Source organism: Oryctolagus cuniculus, chromosome 7, assembly GCF_051225735.1.
Source record: "Oryctolagus cuniculus isolate XC-2025 breed Fujian yellow rabbit chromosome 7, ASM5122573v1, whole genome shotgun sequence".
NCBI lineage: Eukaryota > Metazoa > Chordata > Mammalia > Lagomorpha > Leporidae > Oryctolagus > Oryctolagus cuniculus.
Window position 1 is genome coordinate 105,306,244 of NC_142873.1, and position 20,667 is coordinate 105,326,910.

The following is a 20,667-nucleotide window of genomic DNA, read 5'->3' on the forward strand; positions in this document are numbered from 1 at the left end:
TGAATTGGAAGCTTCTACTCCAACACTCTCAGTTCTCTGACTCTTTGAATATTTTTCTTTTTTAAGATTTATTTATTTATTTGAAAATCAGAGTTACACAGAGAGAGAAAAAGAGGCAGAGAAAGAGAGAGAGAGAGGTCTTCCATTCGCTGGTTCACTCCCCATCTGGCCACAACGGCCGGAGCTGCGCCGATCTGAAGCCAGGAGCCAGGATCTTCTTCCAGGTCTCCCATGAGGGTGCAGGAGCCCAAGCACTTGGGCCATCTTCTGCTTTCTCAGATCATATAGGACGGCTGGATCAGAAGTGGAGCAGACAGGACTTGAACCGGCACCCACGTGGGATGCCAGCACTTTAGGCAGTGGCTTTACCCACTACGCCACAGCACCGGCCCCCTGAATATTTTTCTTCTTTGCTCTTATATCATCTGACATCTTCCTCCAGGGCTGTGTGTACCTATCTATTTAAATACTTGTTAATTCACTTGTAGCTTACCTCCCTTATTAGAATATAAGCCTCTGATGGTAGGCAGGCTGTTTTTTTTATTTCATTGCTATAGCCCAGTGGCTGGAGTGGTACCTAGCATGCTTAGCCAGTCCTCAAAAGACAGATACCGTAAGTTTTCCCTGATCCGAAGAAACTAATAGAGTACCTAAGGTGTAATGTATTGGAGTGAAATGGACATTTTGAGATTCGATGGTTGTTTATGGCCCTTGTCTCTCCTGTCGAGGAACAGTGGTTTTTTTCTCTTTCATCCTACTACCTGTTGAACTCTTTTACTTAGTGTAGAGTTAACTTTGTGACCATTAAGTAAACTGAAAGTAGATCTTGTAAAAATTAAGAGTGGGAATGGGAGAGGGAGGAGGAAAACAGGTGGGAGTGTGGGCAGGAGGCAGGGTAGGGTGGGAAGTATCACTATGTTCCTAAATATGTACACATGAAATATATGAAACCTCTATAACTTAAGTAAAATTTGTTTAAAAAGTGTGTTGAATGAACACACAGACCCTTCTGTCTTGCCCACCCTCTCCTTTCCACACACATGTCTCACATCACATCTCCATCCTCCTTGTTGTTCCTCCAGCTGGAATACGATTCCCACGGTTCCCAGTTCCCAGAGGGGTCTCTGTCTACCGAACACAGACTTCCATATTTCATTGACTCCAAGCTAATGTAAACACAGTATCACTGTCTATACCACTAAACACAGCAAATAGCTGCCAATCAACTCCAATAAAATGGTCATAAATGCATCTTCATTTCAGAGATCTGATCATTTAAAAAGGATAAGTGAGGCAGTGACGAACCATGGAAGGTGTGTGACTTACCACAGTGGCTAAGACTTTCTGAACTTCACATTTTCTGTTTCTGAAACGAAAACCATAATTTTTAGTTCATTCAGCAAATATTTACTGGTTGTGTTTCTGTTTTCAGTTGAAAGGAACTGGAACTGGCTCTGGTTCACTTAAGCAAGGGGGAGAACACTGGGGACTCAGAGAAATCAGGAGAGGTTTGCAGAAGTGGGCTTAGCAAAAGCAGAAACCAGAGGAGCACCAGAGCTGGACTCAGGAGCCATGGCCACAGCCTTTCACCGTGTCAGGACAGACCAGGGGGCACTCAAACCCCTCCTCCTGCCAGGAGCTGACTCAGAGCCTCTGATAGGTGAAGCCTGCCCCCTGGTGTAGGGCTCTGGGGCAACGTCTGCCCCCTTTTGCTTCCATAGTCAGAGGCAGATGCTGAATTTGCCTTCCCACCAAGACCACAAACAGGAGAAGGGTGATTCCCTCAAAGTGCTTCAGGAAACCATTGGAAAGGTGAAGAAGAGGAAATGCATGCCACTTGGCCAAATAAACAGTCAAAATAAGGACAGGGCACTTAGCTTAGAAGACAAGACACCCATATGCCACATCAGAGTGCCTGAGTTCGTGCCTCCAGCTTCCTGCTAACGTAGACTTTGTAAGGCAGAAGTGTTGGCTCCATTTATTGGGTTCCTGCCACCAATGAGGGACACCTGGATTGATTTTCCAGCTTCCAGTCCTGGCCATTGCAGGCCTTTGGTGAGTGAACCCACAGATGGGAGCTCTCTTTTTGTCTCTGTGTCTCTTTGTGTCTCTCTGAGAAGGTGAATCCCACAGCAGCTTCTCAATACATGCCAGGCATTATGTTTCTAAAGAGTCATGGCCCCTGCTCCCAGGGGTTACTGTCCAGAGAAGGCAGATACTACTGAGAAGAAGGAGGAGAAATATTTCAGACTGTTATGGAAAAAAATTAACTGGAAAGACTACTGCTTGACTAAATTCAATAGCTCATGTTCCGTCTCCGTTCTACATTAGGTGTGGATAGCGTTTGACACAGCTGATCACGCCCCCTCCATGAACACTTTTTTCACTTTGCTTTGAGGAAATCGCGCCCTTTTGTTTGCCTCCTCCTCCACTAGCTGTTCCTTTCCCTTTTACAGAGCCCCCCATGTGTCCAACTCTTAAACACTAGAGAACCCAGGGCTCGGCTGTCAGACCTCTTACCTGTCTACTTTCATGCCCTTGATAAATTCACCCAGTCTCAAGGTTTTCAATAATATTGACACACTCAAGACTGAAAAATTTATTTATCTAGCCAGGCCCTCCATCATAAACCCCCAGGCTCATATGTCCACCTAAAGTCTCAGCATCTTTACTGAGATGTCTGATTTGAGGTTCATGTTTAATTGTCTATATCTAATGCCTGTTTTCCATCTGCCCAGCCTGCCCTACCCACAGCCTCCTCATTCCAGGAAATGACAACTCCATCCTTCCACAAACCTTGATGTCACTTCTAGCTCCTGCCTTGTCTTCCCACCCCACAGCTAACTGACCAGCGAATCTTTGTTGGCTCCAGATCTGACTGCTTCTTTCAACTCTGCTATCACCTCCCTGGTCCTAGACAACTTCATCTTTCCTGGGCTATTGTAAGAGCCTGCAGATTGGTCTCCCTGCTTCCATCCTCCCGCCCCCATACATACACGCACATTCTAGCTTCAACACAACATTTAAATGAAGAAAATCTGGTGTATTTATCTATCTATCTACCTATATATATATATCAATCTATATAAAACAGGGTATCATCTAGCTATAAAAATGAATAAAATTATACTATTTGCAGCAAAATGGTTGGAACTGGAAAATATTATGCTGAGTGAATAACCCACACAGAAAGACAAATACCACATGTTTTCTCTTATATGTGTGAACTAGAAATTTTTTAAATGCCTATGTGTATCAGCTTTGCTGCAGATACAGTGTTTTGTCAAACTTTGCTTTGAATCTTTGTGAAATAAATGTATCAGAATCATATACTACTATAGTTTTAATGATTTATGATTTACATGAGTGGAGTTGAACATCTTTTCATTTGATTCTTGTTTACAGCCTTTGCCTATCTATCTGGACTATAGTCTCTTTACTTTTTATTTGTTGAGCTTTTTATATAATGGAGCCATTAAGCCTTTGACTATAATGTAAATTAAAAATATATTACCTTAAAGAAATGATAAAATGTTAAGTTGAGACAGAACTCTAAACTGGGTCATGCTCCCCCTTCAATGCTTGTAATGGTCCCCGAGTCCTCATACTGTCTTCCTTCTAACCTCTCCAACCTTCCCTCTTGCTCTCGCTCCCATCCATTCTGCTCAGCATGTTTCTTGCACCAAGGGTTTGAGACTGCTCTTGCCTCTTCCCACTCCAGGTATACTTGGCTCCCTCCCTCACGTTCTTCAGGGTCTTTACCAAAACGTCAGCATCTCCATTAGGTATCTCCATTGAGTATTGCACAACACCACCCCAAGCACAAATTCTCATCCAGTCCTCTTCCTGATTCCACATTTTATTTTCTCCATGCCACTATTCACTCTCTGGCTTGCTACCTATCTGATCTACGTATGTGTTCCCCGCTAGGGCACAAACTCCGTGAGGGCAGGGCTTTCCTTCCGTGCCTACCACATTTCCTGGCACATTGTATGTTCTCAGTAAATATTTGCCAAACAAACCAAGTTGCCTAATCTTTCTGAATATCTGTTGAGGAAAATGTGGGCAATAACCCTGCCTACAATGTCAGATCCACATAAAAGGCAGTGCAACCCTGTGCCATGTACACTGAGCTGCACTGCGCCCATGTGAGAAGGAATGAGAACCTGCTCTCCACGTGACCACGTTTCCACAACCTGTGGGACTGGCGATCTTTCACATGGACTTAAAACATGAACATTTGTTTTGCTACCTGCAATACAATAAAAGACCAAAAAGAAAACCCCTTCCTTCCATAACAAACGTTCATTTCCTATCTGCTTCTTATGCCCTCATTGCCTCCCTCCCCCCAACAAGCTCCCACATGAATTAAAAAAAAATGCTGCAAAGAAGTCTTACTGGATAATAGCACTGGTAACATTTCTGAGAACATAAAAAGCACTCAACTATTTCAGACTGGAATATTGAACAAAGAGGTGAGTGGCACAGTGGCTAAGATACTGCTTGAGACACCCCTATCCCATATAGGAATGCCTGGGTGTGACTTCTAGCTCTGATTCCAATTCCAGCTTCCCGGTGAGGTGCATCCTGGGAGGCAGCAGGTGATGGTTCAAGCACTTGGGTCCCCACCACCCATGTGAAAGACCCAGATTAAGTGCCTGCTTCCTGGCTTCTGCCTGGCCCAGCCCTAGCCATTGTGGGCATTTGGAGAGAGAGCTAGAAGATAAGAGATCTCTTTTCGCTTGCTCACTCTCTCTCTGCTCTCAAATAAATAAAAGAAAATTCAAGCATATTATTTTAAAAAATAACGAAAGAATTCAAATATTTTAAGCTTCTTCAAAGAAAATGAAGCATCTGGTGGCCAGAGCAAGTAGGGAAAGGAAAAGATTAATATGCTGAGGGTAGCTGGCTGACCTTGCTGTACAAATAATCCCTACAGCCGACTCACAGATACTAACATCCAGCTGACTTCCCCCAAAGACAAGTCTCGGCTGTAATTTTTCTGTGGCAAGCTCCAAACGAAATGAGCACTTGGACCTGCCGCACCTTGAGGCTAGGAATATATGATCATCAGAGATAGCATTCGAACGCCTGTTTCAGGAGATTAGCAAAGGCAACGGGACAGAGTAATGTGATTCCTCGCAGTATTTGGGAAGATGCAGAATATTCCTGCATTTGCTTTCCATTCAAGAGCTTCCTCCCTCTCCACCTTCAACGCCTGCCTCTCCAATCCGACAAGCTGGCTGCAGAAGGACTCCATCTTGTATAAATGCACTTGGGAGGCAGGACCCTCAAGGGGAGCACCTGCCAAGAGATGTGGCTTAAGAGAACCCGAAAGGGTTGGCCATCTTGCCATGATTCGTACACTTCACATATGAGATCATGTCTGGAAGGCTGCCCGTGACAGAGGCTGGCAAAGAGGCAGGTCTGGGGGCAGGGAGAGTGGTAGTTATAACATGAAAAAGAGGGCTACCTTGTATTAAATGCTTACTTTGTTTCAGGGCTGTGCTAGGCACATTACAGGCATGCACTGTCCAACATCACTCCCACACTCACCACACGAGGTTGGTACCAATATACACACAACAATCCACAGGTGAAGAACGAGGCTCTGGTTAGCTGAGGCTTCCAGGGGCTCGCAGGTGTTAACATTTAGAGCCCTGAGGAGGAAGGGGCTTTTCATGATAGGAAGCACACAGCGTCGGATCGTGCTTTCCGCGGACCCGTGGACACACACAAGTCTCCTCGTCCGAGCCCGCAGAAGGCTCACAATGCCGCCTCCAGCTGTGTACCCTGCTGGAAGAACTTGGCAGGCCGGACTGCGCTTGCAACAAATTTGGCTAGACTGGCTGGGTGCCCTTCAAGAGTCCACCTTGAAGTAGCTGAGAAGGTGTGGCTTCTAAATCAGGGCTTTTCTAAAGAAATGTTGCCATCTGGTGGACACCTGTACACACTTTTTTTGAATATCTGAGAAAAATGTTTAAAACAGGGGAGGGGTGATATATTTTGAATTTGTGGGATTCTCTTCTACCCTCAACTACTTCTGCCTCAGTTGTAGGACACTCCTTTTTGTCCTGTGCATTAAATGGAGCTTACTCTTTGTAGACACACATAGGCTTTAGAATTTACATTTTTTGTAAGATTTACTCATTTATTCAAAAGTCAGCATTACAGCGAGAGAAGGAAACAGCAAGGGAGACATCTTCCATTCAGTGGTTCACTCCCTAGATGGCTCTAACAAGCAGGGTTGGGCCAGGCCAAAGCCAGAAGCCAGGAACCAGGAACTCCATCCGGGTCTCCCACATGGGTGCAGGGGCCCAAGTACTTGGCCCATCTTCTACTGCTTTCCCAGGTGCATTAGCAGGGAGCTGGATCAGAAGTGCTGCAGCTGGGACTTGAATGGGCGGCCATATGGGATGGCCTCTTCTGGAGACTAACACAGCTGCTCTCCACTGTCTATCACTCCCTGTCTAAATCAAGTTCGCCTTTCCTTTCCTCCTCCTTGGTAAGGTCATGTCCCTGGACCAGGTTGTTCAGTCAGGAAGCCTGAAAGCAATTCTTCACATCTTTATTTTCCTCTCCCTCCTAACCCCATGGAGTCCCTCACCATGTCCTGTCAAATCTCTCTCTAAAATATAACTCAGACACACTCACTTCTAGAGCAGGTGTTGTGGTACAGCAGGTTAAACTGGCACATGGGACATCCACATCCCATAATGGAGTGCCTGGGATCAAGTTCCACCTCGGCTTCCAATCCAGTTTCCTGCTAAAGCACACCCTGGGAGGCAGCAGACGATGACTCAAGTACTTGGATCCCTGCCCCTACATGGAGGACCAAGATGGAGATCCTGACTCCTGGCTTTGGCCTGGCCCCACCCTATCTGTTGTAAGAATTTGGAGAGTGAACCAGTAAATGGAAGATCTCTCCCCACCACCACCACCCTTTCAAACAAATAAAAATAAATAAGTAAACTTAAAAAAAAAAATAGTTCCACATCTCTCCCCATTCCCTTGGCTACAAAGCTTGGTTCAAACCTCTGCTTCCTGCTTGGGTTAATATTCTCTCTGCATCTTGTTGGGGCCCTGCCCATATTGCTAAACACATCTCATGTTGCCTGTCCACTGCTGTTGTACATTGCAGCTACACGAGCTTGGGTTTATGCAGCGGCATCCTAAGCCCTTCCTGCCTCAGGCCCCTCACACAAGATGCGTTCATGGGCTGAGTTGCTCTTTGCCCAATTCTACTGAAATATTACCTTCTCATTTTTCAGGAACAATTTGAAATTGTTTGACTCTCAATGTAAATTGAATCTCCATTCTTTTTTATATCTGGAAGTTTTTTGTTTTTTAAGGAAATTTTTTAAAAGATTTGTTTATTTATTTGAAAGCAGAATTAAAGAGAGAGAGAGAGAGAAAGTCAGAGACAGAGAGAAAAGGATCTCCCAAGCACTTGTTCACTCCCCAAGTAGCTGCAACACAGCCAGGAGCCAGGAACTCCATCTGGGTCTCCTGCATGGATGGCAGGGGCCCAAGTACTCGGGCCACCTTCCACTGTCTTCCCAGGTACATGAGCAGAGGGCTGGATCAGAAGCGGTGCAGTCAGGACTTTGAACCAGGGCTCATATGGGATGCCTGTAGCAGGCAGTGACTTAACCCACTGCGCCACAGCACTAACCCAGGACATTCTTTGTGTTAAATATGTTTGAATGCTTTTCGAAATGTTTTCCATTTCATCACCCACTTCAAAATGATAAATTCCTTGAGAGAAAGAGTCATGTCTGTTTGCTTTACCCCTTGTATCTTAACATAGGATATGTATATTTTAAAAAGAAAGCTTGCTATTATAATCAATATAACTATGGCTAAACCTCTACATTTCTTTAGTACATGGTTTATTAAAAATGCTTGTTGGGGGATGGCACTAAGGCACAGCAGGTTGAAGTCCTGGCCTGAAGCGCTGGCATCCCATAAGGGCGCCAGTTCTAGTCCCAGCTGTTCCTCTTCTGCTCCAGCTCTCTGCTATGGCCTGGGAAAGCAGTAGAAGATGGCCCAAGTGCTTGGGCCCCTGCACCCACGTGGGAGACCCAAAAGAAGCTCTTGGCTCCTGACTTCGGATCGACGCAGATCCGGCCATTGTGGCCATCTAGGGAGTGAACCAGCAGATGGAAGACCTCTGTCTCTGAGTCTCTACCTCTCTCTGTAACTCTGTATTTCAAATAAATAAAATAAATCTTTTTTAAAAAGTTTGTTGTCATTTCACCAAAGAGAACATACAATTGGCAATAAACACCTGAGAAGATGTTTAACATTATTAGCCATTAGAAAATACAATAAAATACAATAAAAAATTAAAACTTAGTAAGATATTACTACACTCCAGTCAATATGGCTAAACTAAAAAATAGTGACAACATCAATTGCTGATGAGGATGCAGAATAACATCCTCACCACTGGCATTCCTGATGGGATTGTAAAACGGTATAGCTAGTCTGGAAAACATTTGCAGTTTCTTCAAAATTCAACGTGCGACGACCATAGCCAGGAATGCACTCCTGGGCATTTATTCCAGGGAAATGTAGACTTAACGTTCATACCAAAACCTGCACACCAGTGTTTACAGCAGCTTTATTGGTAACAGTCAAAAAATGGAAACAGTCCATATTTCCTTCAGCTGAATAGCTAAACAGACTGCAGAAGAGTCATACCATGGAACACTGCTCAGCAATAAAAAAAAAAAAAAGTGAACTATTGATACACATGACAACTTGGACGAATCTCCAGAGAAGTATGTTGAGTGGAAAAAAATCCAATTCCAAGAGATGACATAATTTATTACTGCATTTATATAATAACTTTTGAAATGACAAAATTGAAGAAATGGAAAACAGATTAGTGGCTGCCAGGAGTTCCGGACATTGAGTGGGTGGAAGGAGGAGGTTCTAAAAGGACAACACGACAAATCCCAGTGATGATGTTAATGTTCTGTATCTTGACTGTATCCATGCCAGTATCCCTGCCAGCATTCTACTATAGTTTTGCAGAATGTTACTATTGAGGGAAACCAGGAAAACAGTACATGATATCTTTCAGCATTATTTCTTACAATGTCATCTTACAAGAATAAAATTTTTTATCTCAATGAAGAATTCAATTTAAAAAAAACCAAGGAGGTTCCTACACATTGGGCCCTGTCTTAGTGGGATGATGTGCCAGTTGCAGCAACCTGTCTTGCAGAGGAGAGGTATTCCAGCATGCTCCAGCTTCTAGAAATTTCACTCCAATGTCAGGCTCCTGCAGTTTCACAAAGTCTATTTCCCACCTGTGGCACTCTGTCGTACCAGGGAGCCTAATTTATTTGCACTTTCTGTAGAAAGTCCATTGCTTTAATGCCAAACTCTCTTCGCTGACCCGAGTGCTTCTGTCACTGCAGTCTCCACGTGCTACAACAGCGCCTGTCTCCAACAGCAGCCACGACGCAAGCTGCACACCCCAGAGCATCCAGACATGTTTGCCTTCTGTACTGAGAACCTAGCGCAGGGGTGTGGAGAAACATCTCTGAGGCTCATGAGTAGTGTTCGGCCTGAGAGCACCTGGTGGTGAATACAGGCTACACTGCGCCAAGACCGAGCCATGGAGTCCAGTGAACGAGGCCCTGGAATGCTCTGTAAGATGTTTCCAATGGGTTTATCCATTCATTCATTCATCTGTAGGATGTTGGCCCCATTAGAGAACCATGAGAGAGACCTCCTTCCCGGTCAGTACTATCTGGCAGGAAACTGACAATTAATTTGGTGAAAGTGTAATGGTGGCTGTTTACAACTGTGTGAAGACTGTTGAGAGAAATCAGTCTGTGATAATGTGGTCCCCGGAGGCTAGCAATGCCTGGGAAGCATTACCACCCCAAGCCTGAAGAGCTGAGGGGTAGCAATAGGTTGCTGCAAGAAGACAGTGTAGCGGGGTGAGAATGACAGCAGGAGACAACAGCTGTGGCCTCAGGGGCTACTGGACACCCAGCAGGAAGGGAATTGGAGGTGAAATATTCCTATCTCATACTCTTTCTTTGGTTCCCTTCTGTTGGTCAAATGCTACAAGAAGCGAGAGCATTAGAGAGCCCACTGAGGCAACCTAGTCTTGTCAGTCTCCTAGGGCCCAGAGGAGTATCCATGGGGGAAGCAAAACATAGGGCACAAGCAACTTCTTTGAAATCTACAAAAAAAAAAAATGAGGAGACTAACAAGTCCCTAAGCCTAAGTAACTGCATGAAATCCAATCACCTCTCCAAAGTGCTGAGCATTCCTGAAGAACAGGCAGGCTTCCTGGTAAAGATATACATCTTTGGATTTTTTTTTTTTTTTTTTTTTGACAGGCAGAGTGGACAGTGAGAGAGAGAGAGAGAGAGAAAGGTCTTCCTTTTGCCATTGGGTCACCCTCCAATGGCCGCCACAGCCCGTGCGCTGCAGCTGGCGCACCGCGCTGATCCGATGCCAGGAGCCAGGTACTTATCCTGGTCTCCCATGGGGTGCAGGGCCCAAGCACCTGGGCCATCCTCCACTGCACTCCCTGGCCACAGCAGAGAGCTGGCCTGGAAGAGGGGCAACCGGGACAGAATCTGGCGCCCCGACCGGGACTATAACCCGGTGTGCCGGCGCCGCAAGGCAGAGGATTAGCCCAGTGAGCCGTGGCGCCAGCCCATCTTTGGATCTTTGGTTAGTCCCCGGCACCTGGCACCTCTCATTCAAGACAGCTGCTCCATCCTGGCCTGTGGTCTCTTCTTATCATTTCATAACTGCTTCCTCAGATCTCTGTATGGGTTTGCCTCAACCCTGGATACAACCTTGCCTTTCCTTCCCTAAGTCACTGGCCGGATGCTGAACCACAGTGATGAAACAACCTCAGTGAAGACTTAAGGAATCATGACCAGGGCGGGACGACTGCTAGTAACTTGGACCAATCCCCAGTCATGGTCAAGGCTGCCTGTTCTCTCACTGTGTAGGACTCAGGTCCTGGAAACCACTCCCACTCATATGAAAGAATTCCCTGCTGTGCCCCCTCCTCAGGGTCTCTGCCCCTGAAAGTCAGAGTTGCACAGAGAGAAAGAGAGAGAAAGAGAGAGAAAGAGAGAGAGAGAGAGAGATCTTCCTTCTGCTAGTTCACTCCCCAATTGGCAGCAACAGCCAGAGCTGCACTGATCCGAAACCAGGAGCCAGGAGCTTCTGGGTCTCCCACATGGGTGCAGGGGCCCAAGCACTTGGGCCATCTTCTACTGTTTTCCCAGGCCATAGCAGAGAGCTGGATTGGAAGTGGAGTAGCCGGGTCTTGAACCGGCACCCATATAGGTTGCCGGCACTGCAGGTGGCAGCTTTACCCACTACGCCACAGCACTGGCACCAGGCCCCCTCTCTTTACATCTTAAGTGTCACCATCACCTTCCCTGTGGTCAGGAAAACAAAAATCAATTAATTTCAGAATAATCTCTCTACCCAGGTAGAATATTTTATAATTGCATTATCCTTTGCATTTTTACTAAACTGTTTGACTTTGTCTCCGCCATTCCTGTCCAATCTAGTCCATGTTTCATAGATAACCAAGAAACCACTGAAGTGTTCCACAAACAAAAGCAGTTCCTACCTCCTAAATTGTGTCAACAAACCTCCTAGACCAATGTTTTCCAAGTTGAAGGCCTGACCCATTAGTGGGTCAAAAAACCTATCGAGTGGTTTGTAACCAGCACTGATTTAAAAGATAGAACAGGAAGAAACAATATCAGAGTACATCACAAATAGGGGAAAATTCATTATGTACATTACTGCGAATCATAGTCAAAAAGATTGTTTTGAATTCAGAATACAGAATCAGTCACAAGTAATGATTAAAATATTAGCATTTCCACCTCTACTCAACAGAAATGTTGACATGGCAACCTAATTTTTCCTCTCATGTTTCCATCCCAGGACACAAAAAAGACAGCACCTCCACCAGGAGAGAGAACATTGCCACCCACATTTCTCCAAGCCCCTTCACGGTTGCTGCAGGCAGGGAATAAGCCTGATTCCTGTCGGGCTCTCCTTACTGCTGCTTAGTCTGTTACCTGTACCCTTTTCTGTCTCATGTTCCCGTGCACTGACAGCCCATCTCTCCTTCCTGTCCACGTAATGGGGGTAAGGAACGTCCAGCCCACAGGCCACATAAGGCCCCTGAAATCATTTGGTCTGGCCCTGCCAAGGCAACTGCAGATGGGGCTCAAAATTCAAGGTATTTATAGCAGGTTCATTTTTAAGTGGATAATTTTGTATGGCCCATGAATGATATTGTAAGTATGCAAATGGCCCTTGGCAGAAAAAAGACTCCCCACCCCCGCAAGGAAATCACACCCTGGGCACACTCTGTCTCTTTGAGGGAGGCCTAGCAATGCCTGCTCTCCGTCCAGCTGCCTCTGTCCAGCTGCGGGTGAAGCCAGCCAGCCTCTCCTCACGGACTGGGCTGAGCATTGGAACCTGCTGCACAGGGCCTGCTCTCTCAATTCAGCTAGTCTCTCCTGGAGGCAATAGAAAATTCCAAATTGGCTTTCAGACCTCCCCCTCCAGCACAGCTAACCAGACAATCTCTGCAATTCTAGCAAGTTAATCTGGCTCTTTGTTTTCTAACTGCATATTGATTCTTAGACATGGCACTCACTTAGGAGGAAGCCTTGGAGGTTTAGAGCACCAAATTCTGCTCCAAACTTTAACAAGGAATGCACATGACTCTGACAATAAATAAGTGAGATTCATTTCATGGATACAGCCAGCCTGCTCTGCATCCACAGGTTCTGCATCTGTGGATGTAACCACCCGCGAAGCAAAAATATTGGGAAAAAATTCAGCTTCACTGAACATGTCCAGCTTTTTTTCTTGTCATGACTCCATAAATAACCCAAAATAATAACAATTTACTTAGCATTTACATTGTCTTAGATGTTCTAAGTAATCAAGAGATGATTTGAAGTATATAGCAGGATGTGTATAGTGTGCAACTCCTACCCCATTTTCTATAAAGGGACTTGAGCATTCTGTAAATTTTGACTTCCACAGTGGTACTGGAACCAATCCCTTGCAGATACCGAGGGACAGTTGTATTTTATAAATTCACCTATTTTCTGTAAGATTTCAGACACATTTTTACTGTTTTAGTCTTTCATTTATCCAAAAAAAAAAATCAGTAGGCTGTGACATCTTCCCATAAAATAGTTAATACCCAGTTCCTAGGCTGGCAGCCGAGAGTTTGTAGGGCAATGTGTATAAAGCTCTGAGGACAGCGCCTTACTCACACCAAGTGTTAATGAATGTCAGCAGCTAGTGTTCCTATTATTTTCTTCCAGTTCTTTAAAAACCAGTGCCTGGGGCTAGCACTGTGGCACAGTGGGTAAAAGCCCCAGCCTGCAGTGCCAGCACCCCATATGGGTGCCAGTTCGAGTCCCAGCTGCTCCTCTTCCGGTCCAGCTCTCTGCTATGGCCTGGGAAAGCAGCAGAAGGTGGCCCAAGTCCTTGGGCCCCTGCACCTGCATGGGAGATGTGGAGGAAGCTCCTGGCTCCTGGCTTTGGATCAGCTCAGGTATGGCCACTGCAGTCATTTGGGGAATGAACCAGAGGAATGGAAGACCTCTCTCTATAACCCTTTCAAAGAAATAAAAAATAATTCTTCAAAAAAAAAAAAAAAAACAACAACAGTGCATGCAAAGCATCTTCAGAAAGTTTGTGGAAATGAGTATTAAGAAAAAACTATGCATGGATTCCAAAATTTTTTTATACGAAAATAAGCTTACCTTTCCATTCCATTTTTCCATGAACTTTTTGAAGTCCCTTGGTATGTAGTGACTAGCAATTTAGTACAAGATATCACCTTCTCATGGATTTCAAAGAAGAGAAAACATGAAGATCAATACCAAAAGTAAAATAAAGAAAAAAGAGAAAGGAGACTGAGAGAGAGAAAGGAAGAAAATGGGTCATGATCAAGGGAGGCTGGGAAACGCGGAATTCCTGTACCTTCGTGTGATCTCCTGAATTCAAGCAGAGATGCTTCACCGAGATGTGACCACCCTAACACCCCACCATCCACCCAGTTGACACCATCTTCACCTGTCAGGCAAGCAACTTTGTGTACAGAGAGTTGGTGGTGTGTGATTAACTACAGATGATTGACCTCAGGATTACCTCTATGCATTCCTCAAATCACACTAAACACATTAAATGAAAAAACGAAAGTCTAAGTCTATAAGAATAAGGATACTGGAAGAAGACTAAAACAGATGGGATTATATTCAAGGTGTAAAAACTGACCTAGAACATAGAAAGCTGAAATCCAAGTGCTGATGAAGGGTCCGGAATGCTGGGGAAAGCAAGCTGGTTCATCCCACTGAAACTGAGAAAGGCTTGGAAATTAGGGACACCACGCACTTTTGAAGATAGGGAAGTGGGTGAAGCTCAAAATAGGAGGCTTGGTTGAGAGTCTTTATAAGGTGCCCTTTGACCTACAGCTCCTTGCCATTTCTGTTTGCATTCAGCCAACACACACACACACACACACACACACACACACCACTGGCAGAATGCTGGAAACGTGTTTCTACTAGAACATAAGTGCAGGAGTGTTGGACTTCTTATCTGTTTTTATTGCTGGAGGTGCCCAAGCACCTAGAACTGTGCCTGGGAGAAAATGCTAAGGGGGTATTTGATACATATTTGTTGGATGAATGAATGAATGAATGAATGATTAAGCATTCCGAGAGGTTGAGAATAGACTAGTACAGTGAAAACAAGGAGATTAAGTGAAATTCTAGATTAAAAACAAAATACAAGACCCCGTGATGAGGGGGAAGGTGTTTGGCATAGCGGCAAAGACACCATTTGGGGACCCACATCCCACACCAGAATGCCTGGGCTTTGAGTCCCATCTCCCCTTTCAGTCCAGCTTCCTGATAGTGCGCTATGCAAATGTGAGGGCCAGCGGTTGTGGACTGAATATCTCATCTACTTAGAAAAGCTCCCTTCTTTTCTACTTCAGCTTGCTGTAAAGGTTGTTTTCTTATCATGAAACCTCAGAAGGTTTTGAGGTTTTGTTTGCTTTGGAAAAGAGGTACAGTTAGAGGTATCTTAAAGGAAGAATAAACTGGCCTCATAGAAAGATTTTTGTTTTTAGTTTTAAAGATTTATTTATTTATTTGAAAGTCAAAGTTACAGAGAGAGAGGTCTTCCATCCTCTGGTTCACTCCCCAGATGGCCACAATGACCAGTGCTGGGCCAAACCTGAGCCAGGTGCCAGGAGCTTCTTCTGGGTCTCCCACATGGGTACAAGGGCCCAAGCACTTGGGCTGTCTTCCACTGTTTTCCCAGGCACATTAGCAAGGAGCTGGATGGAAAGTGGAGCAGCTAGGTCTCAAACAAGTGCCCATATGGGATGCTGGCAAGGCAGGTGGTGGCATAACCCATTATGTCATAGCACTGGCCCCCACAGAGAGTTTTTTTTTTTTAAGGTTTATTTATCTATCTGAAAGGCAGAGCTACAAGGAAGCAGAGGGAGAGAGAAAGAAAGAGAGAAAGAGGTCTTCCATCTGCTGGTTCACTCCACAGATGGCCGCAACAACCGGAGCTGCATGATCTGATGTCAAGAGCTAGGAGCCTCTTCCAGGTCTCCCACACAGGACCCAAGGACTTGGGCCATCCTCCACTGTCTTCCCAGGCTATAGCAGAGAGCTGGATGGGAAATGGAGCAGCAGAGACTCGAACCAGAGCCCACATGGGATGCCAACACTACAGGCAGCAGCCTAACCTGCTATGCCACAGCATCGGCCCCCCACAGAGAGATTTCTGAGTGAGTTGTTCAAGGGCCAAGTATTGTAGCACAGCAGGTGAAGCCATTGTCTGTATTGCCAGCATCTAATCCGAGCACCACTTTCAGTCCTTCTGTTCCACTGCTGATCCAGCTCCCAGCTAATGTCCTGGGAAAGCAGCAGAAGATGGCCCAGGTACTTGGGCCTCCACCACCAATGTAGGAGACCACAGTGGAGTTCCAGGCTTCTGGCTTTAGCCTGGGCCAGCCTTGGCTGTTCCAGCCATTTGGGGAGTGAACCAGCAGATGGGAAATCTCTCTCTCTCTCTCTTCCACTTTGTGTCTCTCCCTCTCTCTGCCACTCTACCTTTCAAATAAATAAAATAAATCTAAAAAAGAAACTTGTTCAATTGTCAAGTCCACCTAAGGACAGTGACTAAATAACTTAAGGATGTTGGTAGAGACCATTCCCACCTTTCTCTTAGGAAGGAGAAGCAGGCATGCTGTGTACACAGCGGGAATGCTAACGACTGCTTCCAGTGTTACCAATCCAAGAGGTCTGAGAGGCAACTCCACTGGGAGATGTAATTAATATTGCAAAGAGCTTAGAGCCAATCAGATTAAGAGGCAGGGTCAAAAGCAAGATTCATTATTGCTGCCAGGTTCCTTAATTCCGAACAGATTCCAAAAATGTGACCTCATCTGCCTAAAACTCTGGCAGATTTACAGATACACAGAGGAGCTTGAGTAAAGTCACCAGGGTGGCACCCCCTAAGGCCTTCACACCCCACATGAACGGAAATTGACCTACATCCCTCTGGTTTCAGAGTAGGAGCCTCTGCTCTCAGCCAAGTCTGCTCAGTTTCCTTGCTTAGCAGTCAAGGCCTGCCATGATCTGGTCCTACTCTAGCTTTCACTCATTCATTCAATATTTAGTGAGCACTACTATGTGTGTAAGGAAGTACACTGTGTCAGGAAGCGGTATATGTGCTGAGGAGACGACAAAACACAGCAGCCACCCTACCTGTCCTCATGGAACTTACAGTCCAATGGGGGAGGCAGGCAATATTATCAGATATTGCATAAGGATATGTGGAAAGGAAGAATAATGTGTGTGGTTCATAGTGATGGGGGTGGGAGTTTCTGCTTTGAGTCTAAGCAGAACAAAGAAACTGGTTTAGGCCTCCTATCTCAAATAACCAGAAAATAGGCAAAACATATGAAAATAATAGTTGTTTGCAAAATACTGTACATCACGGCCAGCGCCGAGGCTCCCTAGGCTAATCCTCCACCTGCGGTGCCGGCACACCGGGTTCTAGTCCCGGTGGGGGCGCTGGATTCTGTCCTGGTTGCTCCTCTTCCAGTCCAGCTCTCTGCTGTGGCCAGGGAGTGCAGTGGAGGATGGCCCAGGTCCTTGGGCCCTGCACCCGCAGGGAGACCAGGAGGAAGCACCTGGCTCCTGGCTTCAGATCAGTGCAGCGCACCAGCCGCAACGCGCCAGCCCTAGCAGCCACTTGAGGGGGTGAACCAACAGTAAAAGGAAGACCTTTGTCTCTGTCTCTCTCTCTCACTGTCTAACTCTGCCTGTCAAAAAAAAAAAAAATACTGTACATCAGGTGACAAAAGGATAGTGATCCCTGAGAGACTGACAACACATGAGGTAAGTCATACAATTCCCCCAGGGTAGTCCCTAGAGGGCATTTCCAGGCCACAGCATGGCTGGGGAATTCAGAAGGAGCAGGGTGGAGTCTTTAAATAGAGGAGATGCAGATGAGAGTGGAGATGAAGGCAACCAGACAGAAAACCAGACAGAAAGAGCTGTGGAGAAAGAGAACCCAGAGAGCAGCCAAAGGTCTGATGATGAGTGATGATGAAGGAAATAGAGACCAGGGACAGAATTATGCACAAGGACTAGAGGGGACAGTGCCTAGTACTCACCAGGGCCAGGTTTAGTGCCTCTTCTCGCCAGCCAGTCTGGAAAATATCACAATTCACGGAACATGGCTAGACACACAGGTCTTGCTTCAGGAGAAGGAAAGTTAGCACTAGAGTGATAACAGCCCCAATCCTGAATAAATCTTAAGCAAGAACTGAAAGGATAAATCTGTTTCCAATGACTTAACTGTGTTCCAGAACGAAGCCCAAGGCTACTTATAGGAACACCAAAATATCCATGGCAATGCAGCAGAGACTTCTGGAAGTAGATCCATGCCCAAATTGGTACTGGGGCCACAGATGACTAATAAATACAAGAAAAGATGTTCCACTTCTCTTGTAATCCAGGAAATAAGAAATAAAACAACAAAGAAACACTTGGAGTTTATGCAGGAGAGGATTGTGGTCAGAATACTCTTTAAACTAATGTACTTTGATTACTTTCAAAAGCTTAATGTGGTACAGTATAGAATTATCAGGGTAGTCTCAAACAGAAAAATGGTCAAAATTTCTCTTTAAAAAAAATACTGATGTAACTGAATAATATCAACAATGCCAGGATTTCAGTACTCTAAAATATCATGTACTACTAGAATATGAAAAGAAAATAGTGCTTTGGTCACGTGTTCTGAGATTCCCCCATACTTTGAAAAATCTGTTTTAGAATTTTGGGAACCGTATAAATTGGAGCCACAGAGGTTACAGACTGGGTACTTTCCATTCTCACCAGCGTCCAAAGCTAAATGAAATTAACAGATCTGTTATCAGAGTGCCAGAGAAAATATTTTCCATCCCCATCTCCATGTAGCTCAAGATCCACGCAGTAGACTGTGCATGAGTCCAAAGCCCACAGCATAGGCAATGGCTGGACTGATTAGCTAATCACCCCACAGGCAGCTTCCACTTCTGACACTGCAGGAGCCTCTGTTTCCTTCAGGTGAGGTCTGTGGGGAGTGGTTGACAAAGAGAATGATTCTGTTGAATCATTAAACTACTTAGCATCTGAGGAGCTTCCATATCAGGGCCAATATCCAGCTCTCCTGTCTGAGCTCTGGAAATGAGCAGGGCCTGGCATCGCTCAGACTGGCATTAGTTACCCTTTGCTCTCGTGCTTTCTGCAAGAGAGGACTTTGATGCTGGGTGTCTGTACTGCAAAGGAGACAAGCTGTAAAACTCTTTGCTTGTCCGGAGACTAAGTGGGCGGCATGGGAAGGGTGTGATGGAGGCATGGGAGAAGAGCGATATGCTCCAGCCTTTCCTCTGGGGCCTGGCTCTCGCCCCCCCCCCCCCCAACTCCCCTCCCTCAGCTTCCTGGTCTTTTTCCTTTCCAGATCTGGGCTGTTCTTTAGCACCTCACCCTTCTTTCGCAGGATACTTACTGTTGCCCGGGTATCTTCAATCATTCTATCTTGAAGACACCCAAAGCAGCAGCAGAAGGAAACTCAGCTGTGCCCGGGGACCTTTGTGAAGCAGAGCAGCATCTGAGGGCCACTGGTAGCACAAGGTGGTGAGCTCATCCCATCAGAAGAACGAGAGGACGAGGAGAAGGAGGGGGAGGAGAAGGAGAGGGAGGAAGGGGAGGGAGGAAGGAGAGAGGAAGGAAAATATAAACATCTTCACTACCCAAACGCTGGTGTCAGCCTTCTGTTATTATAATCACTACTTAGGAGGTACTTGAAAATACACAGGCCATATTCTTTAAAAATACAAATTCAGACACAGAAGAATTGGTAAAACTTAGTTGCAACTAGTCAACTGAGAAAGTTTTCCAGGCCGTTTGTTGACACCAGATTGCCACACTTTTCCCCTAAAGGGGCAGATAAACATTTTAGGCTGTGTAAGCCACAAGCTCTCTGTCACAACCATTCAGTTCTACCATTGTAAAACAAATGTGGCCATAAACAAGAGGTAAATGGATGGGTGTGGTTGTGTTCCAATAAAACTTTATTTACAAAAACGGTGGTCTTCTGGCCCTCTTGCTCATAGTTCCCCAACTCCTGCTCTTTAAATGATTCTTTTCTTCATTGTGTAACATGAAAAAGACACGTAACTCATATAAAAACTACTTGCTCATTGTAAAAAAATTAATATAGTATTTTCTGAGATGTATTTATTTGAGTGGTAGAGTTACAGAGAGAGGGAGAGACAGAGAAAAAGGTCTTCCATTTGCTGGTTTACTCCCCAAATGGCTGGAACTGGGCCCATCTGAAGCCAGGAGCCAGGAGCTTGCTCCAGGTGTCCTGCCCAGATACAGGGGCCCAAGCACTTGGGCCATCTTCTACTGCTTTCCCATGTCATAGCAGAGTTGGATTGGAAAAGGAGCAGCCAGAACACAAATTAGTGCCCATATGGGATGCCAGTGGCTGCAGGTAGAGGCTTAGCCTACTATGCCATAGTGCCGGCCCCTAATACAGTAATTCCAAAATCAGGTTACCTGAAATCTCAGTAGCCTAAGAAGGTCACTGCTAACAGTTTGCCAAGCATCACCGTAGTTCTACTCACACAGATTCATGTGTGGCATGTGTGTGTGTGCTTTTTAAAATACAAGCAAGAAGTCCTATACCTGCTGTTCTACAACCTGCTTTCTGTGCTCAAAGATACATGCAGGGCATCCTTTCATGAGACTATATTTAGATCTCTATTTTTTCCCCTCGGGGTATTTTGGATGGAGGTGCCATATCTCCCCTGATGCACATCTGGGTTCCTCCCCTGAAACCCTCTACAACTCCATTTCCTTGTTGATCACTGGTTGAACTCCTTGATGATGGGAGAGTCACTAACTTTTGAGCTAATTATCTTCAATCACGTTGAGGGAGCTCCACTGTGCAGAGCTAGGAGACCCAGTTGGGTAATAAGGCAGAAAGCTCAAATTGAGATCATAATCAAATAGAGCCAATGCTTCCATTTGGGCCCTCCCACTCGGGCCT

The 20,667-nt window shown here is 45.5% G+C and overlaps 1 long non-coding RNA gene across 2 annotated transcripts; it reads right to left on the reverse strand.

Annotated features, from left to right (window-relative positions):
* Positions 1–1,292: 1,292 nt before the first annotated feature.
* Positions 1,293–19,315, reverse strand: LOC149125669 (uncharacterized). Of its 2 annotated transcripts, none has more exons than XR_016236744.1 (3): positions 19,120–19,315; positions 17,744–17,779; positions 1,293–1,366 (listed from the first exon to the last, which is right to left on the reverse strand). It is a non-coding gene; the product is annotated as an uncharacterized LOC149125669 (long non-coding RNA). The 2 variants fall into 2 exon arrangements; XR_016236743.1 differs by lacking the exon at positions 1,293–1,366 and adding an exon at positions 8,635–9,762.
* Between the last annotated feature and the right edge of the window lie 1,352 nt (positions 19,316–20,667).